The sequence below is a fragment of the Echiichthys vipera genome (assembly GCF_963691815.1).
Source record: "Echiichthys vipera genome assembly, chromosome: 3".
NCBI classification, from domain to species: Eukaryota; Metazoa; Chordata; class Actinopteri; order Perciformes; family Trachinidae; genus Echiichthys; species Echiichthys vipera.
Genome location: NC_139828.1, coordinates 29,777,225 through 29,790,732, shown reverse-complemented (window position 1 = coordinate 29,790,732; position 13,508 = coordinate 29,777,225). Strand labels below are relative to the sequence as shown.

At 43.4% G+C, this 13,508-nt stretch overlaps 1 protein-coding gene across 1 annotated transcript in view; it reads left to right on the top strand.

The window, feature by feature from the left end:
- naaladl2 (N-acetylated alpha-linked acidic dipeptidase like 2) overlaps window positions 1-13,508 on the top strand; it is a gene marked incomplete at its 3' end in the record, with an annotated part of 492,390 nt that overhangs the window by 431,865 nt on the left and 47,017 nt on the right. The window lies entirely within an intron of this gene.

The following is a 13,508-nucleotide window of genomic DNA, read 5'->3' as shown; positions in this document are numbered from 1 at the left end:
TATCTTGCTAAGATTGAGATTTCCTTTTCAAGAGAGAAGTAAGAACAAAAAACACATCAGATTACAAGATTAAAGATTACTTTAGATCTAAAGGGAATGAATAAATCCAGTTTGGGGGCATTTTGCAGTCATTCAAGTTGAAAACAAGCTAATTGTTTTGCCAGATTAGTTGCCATCTTATATGGAGGTAAACTAGGGCAAGTAGGGTAAGTCAAGATGTAGCCCTGTAAGATACAACCAACCTGTACTCATCAACTCTGCACGTAAGTCATTCGTCAGGACCCCTTTGGTGTCGCTTGTTAACACACTGAGTAGCTCCATGCATCAAACTGTAGCACTCCACTAGGGTCACCATTTCAAACACAGGGAACATGTAGGTAAGGTTGGGAAATCAAACAAAACAATGTGGTTATGTTTAGGTGACAAGACCATTTGTTGGGGTTAGGGAAAGATCACGCGTGAGGTTATAACAAGTGCATTTGTAACACAACTAAATGGATGCACTGGACATGAACCACAGTCTCCTCGTGAAAGTCCTGAGATTGTTTGACCCATTCACCACCCAGACGTTGTCCCTATTAAAACTTTGTTGCTCTTTAAATCCTGGAGTACATGCTCTGAGCACCTAGTATTGCCATAGCTGGGTTTATAATTGAAAGTAGTGATGTCCAAATGAAGCTTCATGAAGCCTTTTCTTTGTTGTTTGAGTCCAATAGATGGAGCACTCTGTTCAACAAAGGGTTGAAAACACACTGAATCACCATTCATTGAGTCTTTTTCTTTAAACCAAGAGCTCCATCTAGTGGGCTCAACAAATACAACTAATGCTTCATGAAGCGTCATGTTGACATCACTAGTTGAAATCCCAGTGAGGTTCATTCAGTATCAAATAAGTGCCGTGACAAAACAGCGTTTTTGACACCTTAGGAATGTGAACAGGATGGCTATGGATAGTAGTTTTTTAACAAATAGTAGCGTGGTTTGTAATTTTACTGTTTACCTTTAGCATTGTTGCCAGTTTTTAGAATAAACCGTAAATGGGAAGATTTTGACAGAAGGGTTATTTTGCAGGTTTCTGAATATGATATTTGATTCTACACTCTGCAGCCAACAACTTGGATGCTCGACAGAACACTGCAGGATGCAGAGCATATTTTGTGTGTGTGTGTGTGTGTGTGTGTGTGTGTGTGTGTGTGTGTGTGTGTGTGTGTGTGTGTGTGTGTGTGTGTGTGTGTGTGTGTGTGTGTGTGTGTGTGTGTGTGTGTGTGTGTTTGTGTCGGTTTGTGTGTGTGGCTGCTGTTTTGGACTTTTATGCAGAGGAATAACTCATGTCCAGTGTCCAGCCAGCCAGCTTGAGCATCAACTTCAATACACTCTCCAACTAAACATGTACACTCACACTCTCTCTCTCTCTCTCTCACACACACAAACACACACACACACACACACACACACACACATACATACAGAAAGCAAACGACATGCTATGCATGCACATACACACAAACACACACACACACACACACACACACACACACACACACACACACACAGAGGGAGTGGTATTAAACTTGCTGGTCTCAAGAGCTAATGCTGACGTTCCTGAGCATAATTATGCACACAGGGATCTTTGTCTTTTCTTTAAAATATGCTTCACATAAAGTTCTACATTGTAGCTGTTTTTTATGATACACTAAGTCTATAATTTAGGTTAATACCATATATCAACAAACCAGATTTTATAGATGAGAAATATTTAGCTCCTTATCTACTAAATATCACAAAGTCATCTGTTCTGGGAAATGAATGATAAATCATTAGAGTAAGATAGAGATTTCCCCTAATTTGCCCAGGGATGACTATGCGGAATGTCCCAGTTAAATCTCTTTTTAGCGAGTCTCTGATCAGACAAGTCTGTTCCAAAGCCGATTTTGTCTCATAACTTCCAGATGCTTTTAGTGACTATAGCAAAAACAAGTCAAAAGTCACACTCCTGATAGGTTCACACAACTTGTTAAACATTTCTCAAACCTCTGAGCCGTCAGGTTCCCAGGAGGGTCAAAATTGACAAAGCAGCACTCAGAGGAATATTAGCATTATCAGTAACTTGTAGAAAACACATAAACATTGCTTAAAAATAGGCCACCCTCTCTTCCCTTCTCTGTCTTCCTCTCTCAAACACACACACAAGTGTAGTTGGGTGTTGCCCCGCTGCAGTTCGTTTCTGTCCTCTCAACTGACATTTGTGCTACTATGATATATAAAGTTAGCAGTTGGGTCCTGTTCAACTGTTTGATCAACGGTGCAGAAAGACAAAAAGCCAGCGCCTTTATTGTAGCGCTGTTGGGGAATCTCTGTACGAAAGGGGCTTATTTTAATATGTCAGGTACAGTAGGCCTACAGTAAAATGCAACAGCCCGGCTGGTCTTCAACCCATCTCGCATTACACCGCCTGGCCTTTCACACGTCTGGCCTTCAACCTGTCTGACCTTCACTCCAGCTGGTCTTTGACCTGGCTGGCCTTCGACCCAGCTGGTCTTCAACCCGCCTGGTCTTCGGTCGATCTGGTCTGACTTTCCACCATCTGGTCTTTGACTAGTCTTACCTTCAAACCAGCTGGTTGAAGACCAGCTGGTTTGAAGAAGACCCAGCCGGTCTTCTTCAACCTACTCAGGTTCTCCCACTCTACACAGCTCTTCCGCACTCTGCACTGGCAACCAGTGGCTGCTCAAATCTTGTCTAACTCATTAGTAAATGCCTACCACGCTGCAAATGGCCCAGACAAATCCTACTTCAAGGACATGTTCAAATCTTCCACCTTAGCCCATGTAAAAATAAAAAAAAATGTCTCTTCTGAAATGCAGCACTTGAAGCCGTTTTGCTTATTTGATTGATTTTGTGTAATATTTTTGTACATTCAACCATCAACCGTCAGCTAAATTAATAAATTGTGATTACATTTAAGGGTACTGCATATTTGTAGGGGCACCTAGTGATGTCCAAATGAAGCTTCATTTGGACATCACTAGGGGCACCACCTTGGCTAGTGCCAGCAGGGTATGATGTACCGTAGGTTAGTGGAATGACGTTAAAATCAGTTTTAAGCTAGGCAAAGATTGGCCAATGCAGGAAAATGTTCAATTCATGAAAGCTTCTGTGTCTGAGCTACATAAAGTTATTTACATATTTAACATCCAAAGACTGCAACTTGCATAGTAAAAAGAACACAGCACTTTAGTCAAGGTCTGAATTGAAACCTGTATAAATTTACACTGCCAAATATTCAGCCGTTAGCATGCTGTATAACCTCTCAAAAGCAGCTTATTCAGACACAGTCTCAGGGCAAACAAAGACTCTGTCCTTGAATATTAATATGACCTTTGAAAGAGGATTCACAACACAGGGTTTGATACATTTAGTCTGCATGTTCTCCTTGCCTGTTAACTCAGAATTAACTGAATGTGATGTTACTTTTGTTATACAGGAGTTGTCAGAGTAAGATTTAAGAATAGATAATCAATACAGTGTTTGAATTGCTCTGTGCTGTATTAGTTGTGCATTTACAATGAGAAAATACACACTGTGAAGAATGAATTCTTCATGCTTGAGATTAAAAAATAAATCTATATGCCTATATGCCATACAGTATTTTACAAAGTAAGACCAGAGATCGAAAGAGATGGCGAGATGCCCTCCATCACATGTAGTGTAATTTTAACTTCAATTCTCATTCATTGTACCGGTGAGGCAATTGTTCAGTGGCACAGGTTCACTGGCTCTGTCTAAGCATGTAAGCACCGTCCCATTAAGGCCCAGATTGAGTGGTTAGGCTTCGACGTCTGAGACTAATGGACAGATTATGACCCAAGAGAGAGATAGATGACTGATTATTTCACCTGCCTGTAGCCTCTGTCTGTTACCCCTCTGTCTGCCCCCACTTTCTCCCCTCCATCAATTCAATTCAAAGGCAGTTTATTGGCATAAAAGATAAACATTTGTGGCAACTTTGCACATTAGTGGTGAGATGAAGAACGGTGCTACAAATGAGTCTCATTTCATCAAGGCTAAAATGTCTCCTCATCCAGCCAAAACATATAGGACCAAGAAGAATTACCCCATTAATCATCAATATAATATAATACAGTAGGCACGTGATGTACCAGTACTGAAGGTAACCATGGTATTTATAAATGAAATATTTATAGTGTTAATAATACACATATGATAATATTGTGTAAATACCCTCTCAATTTATGTCTGCGCCTTTCCGTCCTCTTTTTGTCTCCCTCCCTCAATGTCCCACACTTTGGATTTTTTTTTTCATCAGTTGATGTGTTTTTTGTTATCAGCAATGTTGTACAAAATCAAAGTACTCTATTTACTATTTTCAGACTATCTCTGTAACATTACAGTGTTGAGTGTTTAATCGTTCTTGCAGTTGGCGCAGTATGACTGGCAATATCAGGCAATTGCGGCCTGGAATACTGAGCACGTCCAAGATTGTGTGGCAATACGGACGGGTCGTTTTAATGGACTGAGTTGCAATGATTGGCTTTCTTCAGGACCCTGAAGTGCATAAGAGCAGTGAAGTGCATATAGGTCCGTTCTTGGAGCTGCTTTGACCGCAATCAGTATGAAACAACCAGACATTAGTGGGGACCACAAGAAGCATGAAACATGTTTTTCTTTATATTCCCTCTGCTGTTACCATTGCAGCTTTTCATAAGGGCTCTGGTACAGTTGTGCACCTTAAAGAATCTTTTTTATCCAGCCTTGAGCAGCAGTGTTTTTAGACAATATATAAAACTGATTAAAACCAACAATGAATACCTTCTGTGGGTATTTTTTTCCTTTTAATTCGTGTTGAAAGGACTGGTTGTCGTTAGCTGAGGGCTGAAGCCAACGGAGGGCAGGAAGTCCAATGATGCATTGGGTTGAGTCTGTCGACGAATCAGATACACTGGAGATCTAAATTAGAGAACAAATTATAAATACTTGATTTGTTCTGAAATGTTTTTCATTTTTATAGTTCAGAATCTGAACTGCTGTACTAGCATGTTTTTTTTAAATAACCAAGGCATTTCAATATAAACCTTTATTATGTGAAAAAAGCAGTGATCGAAATGAGAAAACAGTAACCATTGTTTCAGAAGAGAAGAGTTCAACAAAGTTTTCTTCTATCGAATTCAAAAATGAACAGGAAGTGTAGAGGCCACAGCTTTGAATGACTTCAGCACATCTGCGCCCACAGGACATCACTAGTTTCTCACACTGCTCTGGTAGCTGTACAAGAGGCCCAACTACTGCTGTATCCCCAAAACCATGACACTTACTTTTCCAAATTAAACTGACTTCTTAACACACTTTGGGTTCTCCAGGCAACCCCAGCTGCAGTGTTGAACCGATTCCCCATTGAGAGGTTTTTTTTGGGGCATTTTTTGAGCCTTTATTATACAGGACAGACTGCCTCGAGGACCAGCCTCTTTATATGGGGCGACTGCTCTTACCACTCAGCCACCCCCAGTCTGTGATTTCAATCTTCTTGAAATCACAGACTGTGAACGCCTAACCTCTCTCTGATGGCTTAGAGGGTCATCTCTTTGGCCTTCATCTGGACAACCTGCTGTCTCAGGGTTTCAGTCTCCTTAGAGCAGCTTCCCATCTTACAAAATAACCAGGAGAGCTGCAGACAAATAGGGTGTGTCCGACAATATAGTCAATTGTCACCAGGTGCCAGGTGCAATTTGCATACATTTAATTGAGGTTGAGTTACAGGAAAATAATACATGTTTTCAGAGTGTTGGTGGTCATGAAGTACATTTCTAAGGGGTGTCCTCCACTTCAAATCATCTTCTTTTGCAGTCTGAAAGTGTGCAGGGACACACAAACTATAGCTGATATTTTCAGGTATTTGGTCCTAAACAAAATAATTTAAAATTTGAGCTGAGGATGATGGTGACGGATAAAGTTAGAGGATCTGCTTTAGGAAGATGATCTCTGTGCCTTACTCTCCTTTCTTTAGGACTGTTCGACTGATTTAAAAATTCCAAAATCATTATATAAATATACTCTTTGATTTATGTTTTTATTTTTTTTATTTTATTTTTAATTTTCATTTTAAGGCAAGGAAAATTCTTTCTTTACATTTGATAATATTTAGTTCTTAGAGTTCCTAGAGTTAAAAAATGAGGAAAATCTCTTGAGCTGTGTTGTACCAGAAGGTTTGAAACGGACCAGAGTAATGCTGCATCTCATTTTTGGCCATGTGTGAAATGACGTCGCTATAGGGAACAGGTTTTATTTTAATTGCAGCTGCTTTATAATACACAATTGGACATCATGTCCCTACACTTCATCTCCAAGTGTCATTTTCCTTATGCTTTCATTTAGTTTTACTATTTTCATCAGCTGTGTGTGATCAAAAAGAGGCTGCTTGTGACAGATTTTGGGCCCTTTATTGTGGTTATTAAATTGGTGTTAAATTTAATTCCAGGTGGCATTATAAACGTCTCAAAGTTATAAATCTGACTATGTGAGACCTGTAGATACTCTCAACATTGTTCAAGCAGAGAACAGGTGGGAGAGAGATTTTATCTGTGCTGGTTAAAAATACAGACAGTCACCAGATGGACAGAAAGAAGAAGAGGAGGAAAAGGACAGTGAAATAAATGTTTAGGTGTGTGCTGTGTGTGTGTGTGTGTGTGTGTGTGTGTGTGTGTGTGTGTGTGTGTGTGTGTGTGTGTGTGTGTGTGTGTGTGTGTGTGTGTGTGTGTGTGCTTGATAAATTATTCCTGTGTGTGTTAGGATTCCGTGGGGGTTGGTTAATGGCAGTGGTTGCAGGGTAGATTTTAAAACTTTATAATTTGATCCAAGACACAATACAAAGGAGTGTGAGAAACGGTGGGATCAGCCACTGATTCTGAAAGCCACCACTATAAAAAGCATTTCAGAGAAATATCTTTCCTCGGTGGTCATAGTAACGGAGCCACAGAGAATGATCACTATCACTATGAGACTAAAGACAAATGCCAGATGTTAGTGGGTGTTCGGGTTTTTTCTGTGTAGTGGGAAAGGGGTCAAGTCTGTGACGAGCAGTTTTGAGATTGATTCAAGTGAATTTAGTATCTGAGGCACAGTGTTTAGTTTCCAACTGCAATAAAAAAAAGCGTTTTGAATTTGCTTTGATGTGTGCCTCTGATTAGCTTCTCCATAAACAATGTGACAGAGGCTCATGGGTATTAGAGTCTAACATATTAAATGACATTTAAATGTCAGGGTGCTCACATTTTATACTGCAAGATATACATTCAGCTAAGAATAAGGCTTTTAAAAAACCCTGCGATGTGGAAAGTCCTATTATACAACCCTCTGTGAGAAAACCTATTGCGCTAAAGAAGTTCATGGAACAGAGGCTCACCAGGAGAAGGAGTGAAACTTTGACTCTCTACCATGTGTGGTCCAACAAAATACAACAAATGTGTTTCACTGGTAGAGGCTGTCATAAGAGAAGCTAATTGTCAAGAAACCAGAGTGAAGTCAAAAAAAAAAAGTGTTCATGTTTCCTGTTTTTAGTGTTGTGTGTGAGTAGAACGTTAGTGGGTTTCATCGTGATCCAGTGCCAGTTCAGTCCTGCGTGTGGATATGGCTAAGAAGCGATGGTACAGGGCTTCATGTGCAGGCTACACATAAGTGGGTGGTGAAGCAAGTATTGTTTTGGGTCTATTTAAAGATTAGTTTGAGAATATTTAGGAGGGTGGGAAGTGGCTGTGTGTGTGTGTGTGGGTGTATGAGTAGAAATGCTGTGTGTGTCGGGTCTGGTGTTTTAGCAGCCCCCTGCGGCAGAGGACCAGTGACATTTAATGGATTCTTCACAGCCGGTGTGGAGCACTGCAGTATTCATGACTAGTAATCATGGAGGGGACTCAGCTCAAACAACCAGAGCTAATTGACACCCCCCCCCCCCCCCCCCAAAAAAAAAAAAAAAACGTTGTTCAACTTTTAAATCTCTATTCTCCTTTCTTTTAAAACTGCCTTTGGTCAAGTGTGATCTGACATAAATCTCCATTAATTTACTGTATTGATAGTGCTCAGAAGCAGGGCTGCCTTAGGTGCTCAACTGCAGTCCCAAACAAAGGTAGAACAGGCTATTGTTATGGCTGGTTATTACTACAACACTGAGGAAATCAAAGTAAATGTGTGTGTCCATTAGCATGAATTATTTCTTACACCTGGATGTGACTTAAAACCGTATGATGTAAATTTTTAATTAGCTATATCATTGTGGCAAAGCCAAGAAAAGCACATTTTTGCTTTATAATTGGATTGATCAAAGGGTAGAGATAGGGGTGAAGGTAGCCAATTTAATGAAGCCCAGTATTGAGACTTCACAATGTAAAAAAAAAAAACTTAACTAGATGGGTGACAAATGAAAGGGAAAAAATGTGTCAGGGTGAATGGTAGTGCCACTATTAGCATCCAGAACAGCTTCAGTGCTCCTTGTAATGTATTCTTGGTCTTATTGATATTCTCAAAGTGTCTGAACTCTACAGGAGGGATGGGCAGCATTCTTTCAAATGCCGTGTTTCCACTGTGTGGTTCGGCTCAACTCTTACATTGCTACACTTAGCTAGCCACATGCTAACATCAGGGAAACCTGTAATCTTGGTTGTCGGAGTTGTTAATTTCTCCCCCTTTTTTGATTATATTACTGCTGGAACTTGAAGTTCGTTCGTGTTTTTGGTTTAGTCAGCTTTATTTATGATTTCTCCGTTAAAATGTGGAAAACCAAAAATAAGTTATTTGAGATGAGTTGAGTCCTGTTGGCATTTTTATGATGGTGGTGGAGAACACAATATAAAAACCCAGTCACTTAAAAAAGGAGGGGGGGGGTATTTTTTTCCTAGGATGACAAAGGCATGACCTGCCCTACTCTGCCTCTGATTGGCTGAATGTGAGCGGACCATAAACTGTATAAAAAATGGTATCGTAGCATACCCAGCAGGGTCTGTTCTCTCAACTTCATTTCCTCTTACCAAAAAAGGGCATGTATGTGACGGGAAGATACGTCCATTTGGCTGACGTATACCTCCGAGGTGAATAAAAACTATAAATAAACCTCCAATAAAATAAAAACTAGCCTGGTACAAAGAAAGTCACCCTTCTCAGTGTTGTCATGGAGATTTGACCCAACCATACAGACTAGAATGGACCAGGCCTTAAATAGGTCTAATTATGTTGTAAAAACTTCCGGTTCCGGGTCGCTGTTCGTGTGGTCGACCGGCACAGAGCAACTTTTATCGTTATTTAGCATTTATTATGTTTTTCTACTTGTTTTATGTATATATTTGTTACTTTTTAGTTTACCCTTTGCATGCCACACACGCCGAGTGTGTTTTCTAACTTTTTTAACTACTTTACATAGACGTAGCAGATTTTTTTTTTCCTGCCTGTCCCCTCGTGACGCTCTCTTTGTTTACCTTCCTGTTAACCCTGTGACTGCCGGACAACACAGAAGTTATTCTCCTTGTTTTTCTTTTCCTATTTCGCCCGGCACTTTAATCCTCCACTCGGCATGGATATACCCGTGTTTTTCATGGCCATTCTTCAAGTGTGGTTTCTCCTGGAGTTTGTGACGGCGAGCAGAAACAACGACCAGCGGAACACGTACTCCAGAGAGACCCGACTCCATCCTCTACACGCCTTCGCCGTAGACTCGCTACCGAAGGAATTACTGCGGAGTAACTCAACCAGCCATGACAAGTCCACACACAAGAATAATAAGGTAACCAGAAGGGGGAAGAGAAAGAGCGGAATCAGGGCCAGGCTCAAACGGGAGACTTGTAAACAACGGCCGCTTCCATCTATCGTCCTAGCTAATGTTAGATCCCTGCGGAATAAAACGGACGAGCTACAAGCTAACGTTAACCACATGCACGAGTACAGTACTGCCTCTGTTCTTGCTTTCACTGAGACGTGGTTAAATAAGAACGACGATGACAATGCCCTGCACGTTGATGGCTTCGGCCCCCCTCTAAGACTTGATCGAGACAGTGAGCTCACCGGTAAACAACATGGCGGCGGCGTGTGTCTGTATGTAAACACACGCTGGTGCTCAACGATCGTCGTGAGGGAGAAACTGTGCACCCCGGACATTGAGCTTCTGGCTGTCTCCCTTCGCCCTTTCTACCTACCCAGAGAGTTTCCCCAGCTCTTTGTCATCCTGGTTTACATCCACCCCAGAGCCAACGCAGTCACAGCCACTGAACACATCACAGACTCTTTAAACAAACTGGACCACATTTCACCGGACTCTCCCAAATTCATCTTGGGTGATTTCAACCACTGCTCCCTGGACAAATCATTAAAAGGTTATCAACAGTATATCACATGCCACACACGCCAGGAGAAGACACTGGACAAGTGCTATGGTTCAGTACCCGACGCATACAGATCTGTCGCCCTCCCCCCTCTGGGCTCTGCTGATCACCATGCCATCCTGCTTGCTCCGGCTTACATCTCTGTCATGAGAAGGGTGAAGAAAGCTGTCAAGAACATCAAGCAGTGGACCAACGAAAGCACCACACACTCCAAGGATGCTTTGAATCCACTGACTGGGACAACCTCCTGGCCCCCTCTGATGACATTAATGAACATGTGGACACTGTGTCATCGTACATTTCCTTCTGTGTGGACAACATCATCCCCTCCAAAACGGTCACTATCTACCCCAATGACAAACCCTGGATCACAAAAGAGCTCATGGAGATCCTCAACAAGAAGAAAAGGGTCTTCTTCACTGGCTCCGAAACGGAGAAAAAGGAGGTCAACAGAGAGGTCAAGCATGCCATAAAAACTGCCAAGCTGGAGTACAAGAACAAAGTGGAGGAGTGCTTCACGCAGGGTAACCTCCGCTCAGCCTGGCAGGGACTCAAGAACATGGCTGCTGTGAACACTGCTGCCACCAACACAAAAACCATCCAGGTTTCAGGCAGCAGCTCTTCATGTCTCCCCAACGACCTTAACTCTTTCTACACAAGGTTTGAGCAGGACACACCACCCAGCTGGAAGAAGCAATGTCCAAGCTCAAGTCCAGTGACTCAGCAGCTTTCACCTTCAGCGCAGAGGACGTGGTGAAAGCCCTCAGGAAGACAAGGGAGAACAGCTCACCTGGCCCAGACAACATCAGCGGCCGGGTCCTGAAGCACTGTGCTGAGCAGCTAGGGGGCGTGTTTCAGACCCTGTTTCAAAGATCCATGGACAGCAGCATAGTCCCCCAGCAATGGAAACACTCAACAGTCCCAGATGGACCCGCTCCAATTCGCTTATCGAGCTGGCAGGGGCGTCGATGATGCAAAAACATTCATAATAGACACTGTTCACAAACACCTGGAGCGCCCCAACACCGCAGCCAGACTCCTGTTTGCAGACTTCTCCTCTGCATTTAACACCATGCAGCCCCACATCCTGGCTGACAAACTCTCAGCCCTCTTTCATCTGGACCAACAGCTAATAGATAGATAGATAGATAGATAACTTTATTTATCCCCAAGGGGAAATTAGGTCATCGTAGCAGCGGTACAGAGCAATCAGAAGTACTAAAAATAAGATAAAATATAAAATACAAAATATGAACAACAATAATCCTGTGGATACTGGACTTCCTGACCAACCGTTCACAGAGAGTCCTGGTCAACAGCACCTTCTCCGACCTCCAACACACCTCAACCGGCTCCCCTCAGGGCTGTGTGCTCTCACCTCTGCTCTTCATCCTCTACACCGATGACTGCAGAACCACACAGCTTAACTGTCATCTGGTGAAGTACGCTGACGACAGCGTCCTCCTGTCTCTGCTGTCAGGCCCATCTCTTCACCACGGACCAGCTCTTCAGGAGTTTCAGGAGTGGTGTGACAGCTCCTGCCTGGAGCTGAATGTCAACAAAACCAAAGACATGGTGGTGACCTTCTCCAACAAGCAGTGGGATCTGGCTGCATCAGCAAACACCGTGAGGAGTACAGGTACCTGGGCACCATCTTCGACAGCCTGCTGAAATTCTCCTCCAACACAGAGGAGATTCTCAGGAAATGTCAGCAGCGGAAATACCTCCTTAGGAAGCTCAATTCCTTTGGAGTCAGCAAGAACATCCTCCTGACCTTTTACTACTCCTTCATCGAGAGCATCATCACGTTCTCCATCACATGCTGGTTCTACTCCACCAGCCTCCAGAACAGAAACCGCCTGCAGAGCATAGCCACGGTCTGCTCTAAGATCACTGGACTTCCTGTTAGAACTCTGTCCACCATCCATGAGCAGCAGACACTCAGGTTAGCTGGTCGGATCATGCAGGACCCCTCTCATGCTCTCTTCTCAGCGTTTGAGTGGCTCCCCTCAGGACGCCGTCTTCGCTGTCCCTGCTGCAGGACACAGAGGAGAAGAGCAACCTTCATCCCCAGGGCTGTCCAGCTCCTCAACTCCTGACCCCTCTGACCATCCCCCTCCCCACTCTTGACACCCTCCCCTGGACACTTCACCCCCCCCCCCCCCCCCCCCCTCCCTGGACACCACCCCCCCCCCCCCCCCCACACACACACACACACACACACACTCCAGACACCCTCCCTGGACACCTCACCCCCCTCTCCACCCCGGACATCCCTCCCATCACTCCTCCTCCTCCCCTCTCCAGACACCCTCCCTGGACACCATCACCATCACCCCCCCTTCCCACCCCTAACACCTTCCCTGGACACCTTCACCCCTTGGACAACACCCCCCCCCCCCCCCCCCCGGACACTTACCGGAGGCGTGAGCTGGCCATCTACCTATCTACCTCCACTCCTGTCCTCAAAGCTGTGAAACTACTGGTTTGATGCACGATGTCTTTGTATAGTTGCACTGTCGTTATTTGCTGCTCTGTGTGCCCTGACTTGCCCCCCGGGGACAAATAAAGTTTTTGAATTGAATTGAATTCAAAAAATTTCTATGTGGGGAGAAAAGTCATTGTGCAGTAGGCTATTAAGTTACAAATATGTGGATGTTTTGTCACTTGACAATGCCCCAGCTGAGATGTTCCACTACCATGGCTATTTTAAACAAGGGGGGGAATGGCTTAGAAACCAATGCACAAGGGTGCATTGTATCAAACACAGAGGGCCATGGCAAAGCACTAGGCAGCAGTAACTTCTCCTCCAGCCAGTAGCTTTATGTCTGTGAGGCACAAGAGAGCTGCTAAGCTCATGTTTTTGAACACTTCACACATAGTGATACGTGAGCACCCATCCACACCCCATTTAGCCACTAATCTGGGGCTTTTGTCAGGGAGGTCCAACATCTACCGACGAGTTGAAAATCAAAACTAGCTCAGACAAAACTCCAAAATCCTTAGCAAATGATTTGGATGAACAACATTTCACGCTCAGCCAATCAGACCCAGGGGAGTGCAGGTCATGCCTTCACCATCCTAGGAAAAAAAATATATTGCAAAAGGGGCAGAGCGGAATTAACATTATGA